A 10,984-nucleotide genomic window follows, 5' to 3' on the forward strand; every position below is an offset into this window, starting at 1 on the left:
CTTGTCCAAATACAGAGATAATAAAAAAAGGCTATTGTTTGAACTATCAGCAACAATGTCAACTAGTGCAAGAGGTAACAAATGATGAAATTTTGGAATCCATAAAGAAATTCCCCTAGACAAAGCACCTGGAGTAGATGGATATCCTATTGAGTTCTTTCTCAAGCTGTGGGAGGTGGTCAGAGAGGATATCTATGCAGTTGTACACTACTTCTTCCAAACTGGCAGAATGATGCATGCTATCAATTGTACTGTAATTACACTGGTGTCTAAGGTTCCTTCACCAACTCAGGTAAAGGACTATAGGCCAATTTCCTGTTGTACCACCCTATACAAGATCATAGCCAAAATTCTAACTAGAAGATTCAGCAAGGTTGTTGGTGACATTGTCAGCCAATTCCAATCGACTATCATCAGAGGCAGATCTATCCTGGACAACATACTATTCATCCATGAAATTTTCAAGGGCTATGGAAGAAAAGGCTTGTCCCCTAGATGTGTAATAAAAGTGGACCTTAGGAAAGCATATGACACATTGGAATGGAGCTTTATCAGAAGAGTCATGGTCGATCTTGGCTTTCCCCACAAATTTGTGCAATGGCTCATGGAATGTATAACTGCTGCTTCCTATTCGTTGGTCATCAATGGAGGGCTCACCAAGCCTTTTCCTGGGCAAAGAGGAATCAGACAAGGGGGCCCTATGTCCCCCTATCTCTTTGTTATAGCTATGGAGTATTTGCAAAGAGAGATGAATCAATTGATCACAAATGATGATTTCAATTTCCATCCAAAGAGTAGGAAACTGGGAGTCACTCATATTTGTTTTGCTGATGACTTGCTTATGTTCTGTAGAGCAGATAAGGAGTCTATTAGGCTATTGAATGGTGCTTTTCAAGCATTCTCACAAGCTTTAGGCCTACATGCTAATACTACCAAAAGCTCCATTTACATATCTGGTGTGACAGAGGATATTAAACAAGATATAGTGCAACTCTTGAGTTACTCCTTGGGTGATCTACCTTTCTAATATTTGGGGGTTCCATTGTCATCTAAAAAATTTTTAGTGGTCCAATATCTGTCTTTTATTAAAAAGATTACTGCTAGAATAAAGTGTTGGTCTGCCAAACTCCTCTCTTATGCAGGCAGACTTCAGTTGATAAAGTCTGTAATATTTGGAATACAAACTTATTGGGCACAGATTTTTATGATACCAAAGAAGGTAATGAAAGCTATCGAAAGTCTATGTAGAACCTTCTTATGGACTGGAATGAAAAATCTATCAAAGAAAGCACTGGCGTCTTGGGACAAAGTGTGTTTACCTCAAGCAGCTGGAGGATTAAATGTCCTGAATCTATGTAGATGGAACAAGGCTGCAATAATAAAGCAGTTATGGTCAATTGCACAGAAAAAGGACTGCCTCTGGATAAAGTGGGTGCATAGCTACTACATAAAGAAACAAACTTTTGACTCATGCCCTATACCTAAGACAACAGCTTGGGTAATTAGGAAGATTTTGGAAACTCGAGATACGATTATGCAACAGGTTATGGTACAAGGTGACTTACTTGCAAAGTTAGGAAAAATGCAGAACAAGGATGATTCCTTCTCTATTAAAAAGATGTACCTACATTTGATACCTCAGCACCCCAAGGTCCCCTGAAAAAGCCGTACACTGCAACAAAATATCCATCCACGAGTGAAATTTATCTTATGGTTAACAGTGCAAAACAGGATGGCAACTGCGGATCGACTGCAGATGATAGGCATACAAGCTCCTATGGCTTGTGTATTCTGTCATGGTGGCATTGAAACTCATGAATACCTATTCTTTGAATGCCCTGTTACAGGTGCATTGTGGCTGAGATTACTGACCTGGCTTGGGTATATCAGGAACAGAGGTGATGCCAAACATGAATTGCAATGGGTATGCAGTATGGCCAAGAGGAAGAGTGGACTGGGAGCTGTCACCCGTTGTGCATATGCAATGGCAGTCTATGTCATATGGAGGGAGAGGAATCTACTAAGATTCCAGAAGAGCACATATGATGAAGATAGAGACAGTAGAGAAATAGCAGTACATATTCACATTAGAGGACAAAACCTTAGGAAATGGTGCAAGCCTTTGAGTCTGCTGAGTTCACACCCTTAGCGAGATAGCTGAACATTTTCTTGTTTTCCTATAGTTAGTATAGCTAAACTAGGGGCTGTCGGATGTAAATAGGAGTGCAAGAGGTCGGCTCTTTGCCTGGAGTCTGTAAATGATACTTTTTTGGTTAATAAAAAAGCTATTTACCAAAAAACAAAAACAAGCACTTAAACATTTTATAATTTTATCAACATGCTCATAATAATAATAATAATAATAATAATAATAATAATAATAATGTTATTTGACTCTTGTTACCGCCGCTTTAGCGGAAAGAAATTTTCAATATTAAATTAATAAAATCTTACCTAAGATCAACAATGTCTCAAGAAAGGTTAAATGGATTAGTTATATTGTCAATTAAGAAAGACTTATTAGGAGTTATTGATTATAAAAAAAATTATTAATAACTTTGTATCTAAGAAACGCTAGAAAAATAGACTTCAAATAAATAAATAATTTTTTTTATATAAAAAAATGAAGGCCCCTTGTAAAGTTTGAAGCCACGAGTGTGTGTGTGTGTATATATATATATATATATATATATATATATATATATATATATATATATATATATATATATATATATATATATATATATATATATATATATTTCTCTTTTATTAAAAAAAAAGAAGTTTCCAACATCAATAGCTCTATTTTACTAATGATTACACAGCATAAAAGAGGGAAGCAGAGGTGGGAATACATAAAAGAATTAACACACTATAATTGATCAACTGAAACACTTTACAAAGTATTTGACTATAAAAAAAAGGCTAATAACTAAGCAAGTAGACTATAAGTCAATGTCATAGTCAATACAAAACCAGGGGTATTGAATGAATGTCCCCTTTGTTTCTTTTCTGTCAACATTGCCAGAATACATCTCGATATCATCTTCTCAAAGATCAAATGTTTAATTGAAAGGGAACTTTGTTTGTAAATTATTCTCTCTTACAACAAACTTTGATTTACATATCTTTGTCATGTTCTTCCAACGTTCAAAACATGAAACTACTCAAGGGGATGCTAGTTAATCAATTTAAGATGCTTCTCTTTAAATGAAAAAATTACTTTGTAATCATAAAAGTGTTCCCACTGAACAAGGGATATTTTTGACCTTTTGAAAATTCCGGTGACAGTTAATTCATTTTGTGGGTTGATTTAGGGGTTGAAAAGGTGATGGGGGTATTGTTTCCTTACACTAAAGGTTAAGGGGTAGGCTGGAATTTACTTTCTTTGTTTTTACTCTATATCCGGTTATTATGAATTTAATTTATATACATTGACAGTATAAAATATTTTACATTTTTCATGAATTTAAACCAATTATGTAGGTTATTTACTTTATTTTTACTTTACAAAATTGACAGTATATTTTCGTAAGCATAAAATTAAAGCCGGTCAAATCAACTTTTAAGATCAGTATAGATAATTTCATGTTGTAGGTTGGCATGACCGGTGTAAAAAACTTGTATATAGTCTCCCAAAAAAGTTTTAAACTTATATCCATTGACCCATGAAATGAAACTTTTACACTAGAGGTGGCAATTTGAGCCCAAACATTTTTAATCCACCCAATTCATCCAAGATTGACCTGTCATTGACCCGCACATTTGTTGAACTCATCCCATTTCGACGCAACCATCTCAACTCATCTAAACTTTGGCTGATTTTTAGCCAAAATTGTTCCATGAGTAACTTTTCTAAAATATCTTTACAATAATTCTTTGCTTGATATGTTATATATGATCATAGCAAAGGAAAAAAAAATTATTTGATAATTAAATAATTCATAAGAGAACAACATACATTAATTAAAGTTTGATAAGAGTTGGGCGGATTTTGCTATGACCTAAATTTTAACCATCTTGACTCAGCACATCTCAGCTCAAATAAAATTCAACCCATTTTGACCGGCCCAAAATCAACACAACCCGCTCATTCGATACCCCTATTTTACACCATCTGTCTAATTAATATGTCGTAGAAGGTTAGTTGACTTATTTTGAAGGTTACTAATTCAAATTTTTATGCGTAATTACTCTTCAAATGACCTCATAATATTATTTTTAATTGTTGGTGTATAAAAGTTAAACAATAAAATACATGATAACTCGTCCTTTAATCTCATTACAGTACTTTTGAATCATTAATAATAAATTTGATGGCTCTAGTAACAGTTGGTCAAGGATAAAACATTTTCAGATGGATTAATATCAAGAACTCCTCTTAAACATTTTCAGAGAAGAAGTTTCATCTCTGGTTGCTCATCTTCGTCTTCCTGCTGCTTCCTACATCACTGGACAGGTTATAGTTGTTGACGGAGGCTTCACGGTCAGTGGGTTCCAATTCCAACGGCCACAATATTAATTAGTTCTTGTTTGAAAATAAATGGTGGCAGAGTTTCTACCTTAATTAGTACCTTTGTAATATAAAGCTGTATTTTCTCGTGTTCTGTGTTTAATTTCTCAAGTGTGTTATTTCCAGTTGAAAGCATCACGAATAAAAGTTATGATCAATTGGTCGTGTCAATCTCTTAAATATTTCCTCCGCTTCATTTTGCGAAACATTGTTTATGGTTTTGAACATGTCATATTTCTATGTTTATAAGAGCATTCCATTAAAGATAAATGAGAATTTTAAAATAGGGGCGGAGGTAGAAGTTCAGGTATTGGGTTCGGTAGAACATAATTGCTTTTGCTCAAATAGTATATTTTTGTTAAATTAAAATTCTAGCTTTAAAATGAGTGACTTGAAGTAATCATTTGAAAATCAAAATTCATAAAGTTAAAATTCAAGCTCAATCTCTAGTTTAAAATTCAAGACTTTTCAAATATAAAAACATTGATCAAAATACAAATAAAATTGGTCGGCTGAAATATATATTAAATGTATATAATACACAAATATAAACTCTATATATATACATAGAGAGAGAGAGATTATATATATATATATATATATATATATATATATATATATATATATATATATATATATATATATATATATATATATATATATATATATATATATATATATATATATATATATATATATATATATATATATATATATATATATATATATATATATATACTATTATTTTTTGAAGCGATTAAAAATATTGATTTCCCAAACATTTAAGGGCATTGTCCCCTTTCCTTTATTCAGGTTTAAATAATACAACAGTAAAACAATAGGAGAAGTTTCATCAATAATAACACAACATAAAAAGAATAAGCAGAATAATTATCATTAGCTATCATTTTAGAAAACTTAAGCCACGTTTATTCCATCACAACTAAAATTTAAGAAATACAAGACAGGGCGGATTACGTTGTCCGTTTTGTGGTGCCGGCTGGTCCACCTAACGCAATACTCCAAAATCTGCCTCTTGGAGTTTGCAAAGTTCTGAAAATTTAAAAGATTCTCGTACTACTATACTAAAATTTAGTGGCAAACAAGATAAAGTACATAAATTTGTGTAACGTGTTTTAGAACACTAATTTTAAAAATCTTTCTTTCTTTTTAAACGTCATATTCATTCAAATAAGACTTCATAAATGGAACAGCCGAACTAAAGCTAAGAAAGAGCTCAATGGCGAAGGTAGCAGCGTTTGCAAAAAGCTCCAGATGGTCACTTAATGGTTTGGCCGCTCTTGTCACTGGCGGCACTTCTGGAATTGGGTAAAGATTTTAATTTTCTGTCGTAAAAATTTATTATACTGTCAGTTCATATAACTTACTGTAAATCTTTTTTATAGACATGCAGTTGTTGAGGAGCTAGCTGGACTTGGTGCTAAAGTGTATACATGTTCGAAGACAGAATCAAGCTAAATGAACCAATGCAAGATTGGGCAGACAGAGGAATTCAAGTCAAAGGTTCAGCTTGTGATGTAACTTGTAGAGAGCAAAGAGTTGAGCTCATGAATAAAGTTTCCTCTGCATTCGATGGAAAACTCAACATTCTTGTAAGACTATATATGATTCCATCTTCTTATTACTAGTTGTTGGTTAGATCTTTCCCCCACACACACAAACGCATGTATTTTTACAATCTATAGGCTAAGGTTGACATAGTAAGCGAGCAGAAGCCAATTCAGGATTTTAACTGATAGGTTCAGCCTTTTAAGTTTAACTTATTATACTTTTAAAATTATGATACTCAGATCTAGTATTTGTTGAAATTTTTAGTGGTTTTATAAATTTATACACATGTCGAGAATATTAGGCTTGGATGAATCCGATGCCGAAGATCTGCACCTGTTGGTGAGGATTCATATCAAGGGCGGATCTAGTGAATAAGCTATGGATCCATTTGAGCCTCGTAGCTTTGGCTTAGACCATATATATATATATATATATATATATATATATATATATATATAAAGAGAGAGAGATTAGATTTGTTATTGACTATTATTTTTTGAAGCGATTAAAAATATTGATTTCCCAAACATTTAAGGGCATTGTCCCCTTTCCTTTATTCAGGTTTAAATAATACAACAGTAAAACAATAGGAGAAGTTTCATCAATAATAACACAACATAAAAAGAATAAGCAGAATAATTATCATTAGCTATCATTTTAGAAAACTTAAGCCACGTTTATTCCATCACAACTAAAATTTAAGAAATACAAGACAGGGCGGATTACGTTGTCCGTTTTGTGGTGCCGGCTGGTCCACCTAACGCAATACTCCAAAATCTGCCTCTTGGAGTTTGCAAAGTTCTGAAAATTTAAAAGATTCTCGTACTACTATACTAAAATTTAGTGGCAAACAAGATAAAGTACATAAATTTGTGTAACGTGTTTTAGAACACTAATTTTAAAAATCTTTCTTTCTTTTTAAACGTCATATTCATTCAAATAAGACTTCATAAATGGAACAGCCGAACTAAAGCTAAGAAAGAGCTCAATGGCGAAGGTAGCAGCGTTTGCAAAAAGCTCCAGATGGTCACTTAATGGTTTGGCCGCTCTTGTCACTGGCGGCACTTCTGGAATTGGGTAAAGATTTTAATTTTCTGTCGTAAAAATTTATTATACTGTCAGTTCATATAACTTACTGTAAATCTTTTTTATAGACATGCAGTTGTTGAGGAGCTAGCTGGACTTGGTGCTAAAGTGTATACATGTTCGAAGACAGAATCAAGCTAAATGAACCAATGCAAGATTGGGCAGACAGAGGAATTCAAGTCAAAGGTTCAGCTTGTGATGTAACTTGTAGAGAGCAAAGAGTTGAGCTCATGAATAAAGTTTCCTCTGCATTCGATGGAAAACTCAACATTCTTGTAAGACTATATATGATTCCATCTTCTTATTACTAGTTGTTGGTTAGATCTTTCCCCCACACACACAAACGCATGTATTTTTACAATCTATAGGCTAAGGTTGACATAGTAAGCGAGCAGAAGCCAATTCAGGATTTTAACTGATAGGTTCAGCCTTTTAAGTTTAACTTATTATACTTTTAAAATTATGATACTCAGATCTAGTATTTGTTGAAATTTTTAGTGGTTTTATAAATTTATACACATGTCGAGAATATTAGGCTTGGATGAATCCGATGCCGAAGATCTGCACCTGTTGGTGAGGATTCATATCAAGGGCGGATCTAGTGAATAAGCTATGGATCCATTTGAGCCTCGTAGCTTTGGCTTAGACCTATATATGTTTTAAAAAATCCACCACCAACAACAACATACCGAGTATTATCTCACACTGTGGGGTTTGGGGAGGGTAGTGTGTACGCATATCTTACCCCTACCTTGTGAGGATAGAGAGGTTGTTTCAATAGACCCTCGGCACTAAAAACTCCACTAAATAAATTATAAATAGTAGATTCTAGACCTAGTAAATCACATGGAATGTGGTAGAATTTCGATCCAACTGTTCAAATCCTGGATCAGCCCCTGATCCATTATGCTGATCGGTCTAACTTACTTGGATTGAGACGTATTAATTGTTGTCTTCATAGAAAGATTCGATATCGACAAAAAGACCAATCCGATCGAGTTGCTATTCTAGTAGGGCAGACGACTCCTGATTGTTGAGTATGTTGGAGGATTAAGGGGAAATTGAAAGAGCTGCTTTAGTTTCTTGGAGAAGAACGAAATTAAGAGATCAAACGGTGGAATTCTTACGTTGCCTTAGATATGCTGGTTACGAAAAAAACATTTAATTTTCAGACAATATAGAACTATTTAGTTTTGACTAAGTTGTTACCATATCTTTTACTGTAGATAAACAATGTTGGAACAAACATTTGGAAGCCCTCTATCGAATATACAGCAGAAGACTATTCCCATATGATGGCTACCAATTTAGAATCTTCATTCCATCTCTCTCAACTTGCTCATCCTCTCCTGAAATCATCTGGAGCTGGAAGTATTGTTTTCACGTCCTCTGTTGCTGGTCTTGTCCACGTGTCCGGCACCTCTATTTATGGAGCAACAAAAGGTACTATACTCATCCTTCTATATAGGGAAAGACAGTCTTGAATTTGGTATAAACACATGGTGCGAGTAAGTTTTTACTCTGTATTTGTACCATCTTCCTTTGAATCATTGAACAATGGGAAATAATGTGCCAAAGGATTAGCTCTTTCTTCTTATGCATGCATGCTTTTACCCTGTATTCATACCATCTTTGTTTCATAATCGAATAACGGGAAATAATGTGCTAAAAGAATAGCTCTTTCTTCTTACTACTATTTGACTGATGATGGCAGCTGGGATGATTCAGCTTACACGAAATTTGGCTTGTGAATGGGGAAAAGATGGTATTCGGGTTAATGCCGTTGCGCCATGGTACACAAAGACACCACTCGTGAAAGATGTAATATTCTCCTCCTATTATGCGGGTTCAAGGAATTCATTGTTGAAATATATGACCATCTCATTTAAAAGTTTAAGCTGTTAGAGAGAGCATACTTCTATTTACTTAACTATGTCTTCAACACACCCCTCACGTGCAGGCTTAATTCTTTTTTGATGAGTCAAGCACGTGGACTTAATTCTGACTCCAACTCAGGCTTCTGCCTGCTCTGATACCATATTAATCATATATCAACACTCATTGCATTCAGTCCGAACTAAGTAAATACATGTACATCCATTAAAATCAATATCTGCCTGAGTAAAACATACTTTGATGCTAACAGAAAGTCATACTCCACATCCAAGCAGGGAGTTGCTATTGACACTTAACTTATAGTCATTTAACAATTCCTCTAAGTTGGGTTTGGTGCATGTCAAAATTCCGAGAAGATTGCAAATACTTTGTCATTAAAAAATTGTTACTACTATCTAACTTATCACTAGAGTATACTATTAAATCAATGATGAATTTGATGGCTTTATATTCATCACAGGTGCTCAAGGATAAAGCATTTTTGGATGAGTTAATAGCAAGAACTCCTCTTCGGCGTCCAGGAGAAGTTGAAGAAGTTTCATCCGTCGTAGCTTATCTTTGTCTTCCTGGCGCTTCCTACGTCACTGGCCAGGTTATAGCCGTAGACGGAGGATTCACTGTTTATGGGTTCCAATAGACAGATTATCAAGAGTTCTATGTTTGAAATGGTATTTTCTCTTTTTCAGTGTTTTTTCAAGTGTGATGATCCAGTTGAAAGTTGAAACTATCACAAATAAAAAGTCTTGATCATATCAACATGTTAGATTTGATGCAGCATTTGCTCATCTTAAGTGTTTCTGGTGTGTTAGACGAGCGATATTGTACTGAAGATATAATAACTTCAGAACACGCATTATATCTTTTACATGTCAATTTTCATAGAATCCATCTTGCTTAGTTCTTTCTTTCATTATACAATAACATTACATCCGCTGGAACCCCATATCATGGTTCAGAATTGTATACGGTTAAAATCGAATTTGCCCTTCGTACGACTAATCAAGATTGGAGCATAATGGACCGAGGTTCGTCATTATAAACATCGAGCTGTGATGTGAAGTTGGAAGGTCAGGCTCGATACCCAGAGACCGATCAGTACCGAGATCAAGTCAAAGTCGACCCCGGGATCCAGAGACCGACCAAGATCGAGATCAGAGACCGATCGAGCTCGAGATCGACCAAGATCCAGATCCAGAGATCGAGTCAATATCGAGCTCGAGACTCAGTGACCGACCAATACCGAGACCAACCAAGATCGAGATCGAGCCAAGAAACAAAGAGCCGTTGTAGCCGCATTAGGGAAGAGAATCTCGGCGGAAATCAAGGAAAAACTAATTAACTAATCTATCATGGGATCCCCACTATATATTTTTAATTATATCCAAAGTAGGATTCCTCCACAATATTAAGAGTGGCTATTATTTGTGATGATAGACTACAATTACGTATTTTATTCCCTTATTACACTCTAATTTACTGCACTTTAATTGAGTTTGAGCTTTAATCGCTAGTGTTTTGCACTAATTGTGTATTTTATGCCTTGTAGGGGTGATTCCGAACTATGTAAATGTTATGGAATGAATTCAAGTGATTTGGAGCTTTGATGTCTGAGTAAAAGCCCAAGGAATTAAGCCGGTATCGTATTCGAGGATCAACGGATGATAAGGCAACGAAACGAAGAATCAAACAGGCATATTGTGCATTGTCTAGTAACATACACATAACTTTTCGCTCAGAACTCCGTTCAGTCTCCACAATATATTTTTAGAAAGTTAATTTAAAGGGTTACAACTTTCATGTTTTACGTTGTTTCAAATTCCCAACAGAACAGAGTGAAAAGTGCGCGGCAAGTGCGCGGCCGCGCACTAACCGCGCGTATGGGGCAGAAAGTGTGAAAAGTGCGCGGCTAAGTGCACG

At 34.8% G+C, this 10,984-nt stretch overlaps 1 pseudogene; it reads left to right on the plus strand.

Annotated features, from left to right (window-relative positions):
* The first annotated feature begins 5,987 nt into the window (after positions 1 to 5,987).
* Positions 5,988 to 9,964, plus strand: LOC107813576 (tropinone reductase homolog At5g06060-like; annotated as a pseudogene).
* The last annotated feature ends 1,020 nt before the right edge of the window (positions 9,965 to 10,984 follow it).

Source organism: Nicotiana tabacum, chromosome 22 (genome assembly GCF_000715075.1).
Source record: "Nicotiana tabacum cultivar K326 chromosome 22, ASM71507v2, whole genome shotgun sequence".
Taxonomy (NCBI): Eukaryota; Viridiplantae; Streptophyta; class Magnoliopsida; order Solanales; family Solanaceae; genus Nicotiana; species Nicotiana tabacum.